Source organism: Lemur catta, chromosome 1 (assembly GCF_020740605.2).
Source record: "Lemur catta isolate mLemCat1 chromosome 1, mLemCat1.pri, whole genome shotgun sequence".
NCBI classification, from domain to species: Eukaryota; Metazoa; Chordata; class Mammalia; order Primates; family Lemuridae; genus Lemur; species Lemur catta.
The window spans coordinates 87267310-87268837 of NC_059128.1; positions in this window are offsets into that span (position 1 = coordinate 87267310).

The following is a 1528-nucleotide window of genomic DNA, read 5'->3' on the forward strand; positions in this document are numbered from 1 at the left end:
GCATGACTCCCCCCCCAGGCCGCGGGAATTCGGTCTCTTTGATGCGGCGGCGGCGGCTCCTCCTCCTCGCGGGGCCGCTGCGGCTGCGGGGCGAGCCTCGGAGGCGAGGCGCGGCCGAGGGCGGCGAGGACGCGGGCCGACTTTGCAAAGTTTGGGAGGAGAACGAGGCCTCGGGGCGGCGGGGCGGCGTGCGGGGCTGGCCGGGCTCAGCGGCGGCGGCCGAGAGCGCGGCCTGGGGGCGGCCCCCCGCCCGGGGCCGGCATGTGCGGAGGACGAGTGCGCCGCCGCCGCCTCCTCCCACTCCTTCTTCTTCGCCGCCGCCGCCTCAGGAGCCGCTGACAGGGGAGGCAGGAGGCGGGCGGCCCGGCCCTGGCGGCGCACTCACAGCGCCCTCTGAGGAGGAGGTCTGCGCTCCCGCCGCTCCCGAGTCGCAGACACAAAAGCCCCCAGCCTGGAGCCGCCTGCAAAACCCGCTCCGGGGCGGGCGAGGGACGTGGCGCGGCCCCGCGGCTTCCCCGCCCTGAGCTCCCCAGCCCCGCGCGGGGACGGGCTTCAGGGGGCGGGGGCCGCTGCCTGGTCCCGCGGCGCCTCCAGCCGCCGCGGCCGCCGCCTCGCGCTCCTCCTCGGCCCAGCCCCCACGGCCCGCGCGCGCCTCTCGCTCCGCGCCGGGGCTCGCGGGCCCGCGGCTCTCGCAGCCGGGGCGGGCAGCGCGCGCCGAGGGGCCGCCCCGCCCCGCGCCCGGCGCTCCCTCGCCGCTCGCCAGGCCGAGGACGCCCGGCCCGGCTTCTGTGAGGAAAGGGCATCTCCGAACTTTGGCGGAGGTGACAGCGGGCATCTTGGCCTCGCCGCCGGGGATCTGAGAGAGAAACGTACGATGCGAGAAAACTTTGTAAGCGGGAGCTGGAGAGTTCTCGGCGGGCATGTGGAGACCCAGATTCCCCGACTTAGAGTCCATGGTCTGGACACCTGTTTGTGAAATGCCCCAACTTGGTATTTTAACGACTCTTCAAGAAAGAGCGATGTGGAATTAATGCAAGAAGGGACAGGGGGTAGAAGCAGTGCGACGGCTGGACCTCATTTAGACGTTAAATTTTAGGAGGCGGACTGCGGATGTGATTGACTGTAAGTCCGTCTGATCACCGGTCCGCCGTCACCAGTTGGGCTGTGTGACCCGAGGCAACTTAGGTAACTTCTCTGAGTCTCAGTTTCCTGATCTATGAAAGTCAGTGGGGCTACTACATCTCTAAGGTCTCTTCTAGCTCTGGCATTCTTTGGCGAACTTTAGCGCAATTGTTTAATTTTTGTTAGGTGTTGTAGTTATCTCACTAAAGAGGATGTGCAGGTGCAGACTGTAATCTTCAGTTGGGTAAAACCTGAACTTATTTCTATGTGAGAACCACTGAGAAGCATGGGAAGCACTCGTTAAGCGTGTGGGGACTTAGAACCAACCTCAAACAGGAGTTTCGTCCTTCCGGAGGCAAGACACACAGAACTCATTCGGCTGCCCAGGCAGAGAGGACGTATGTCA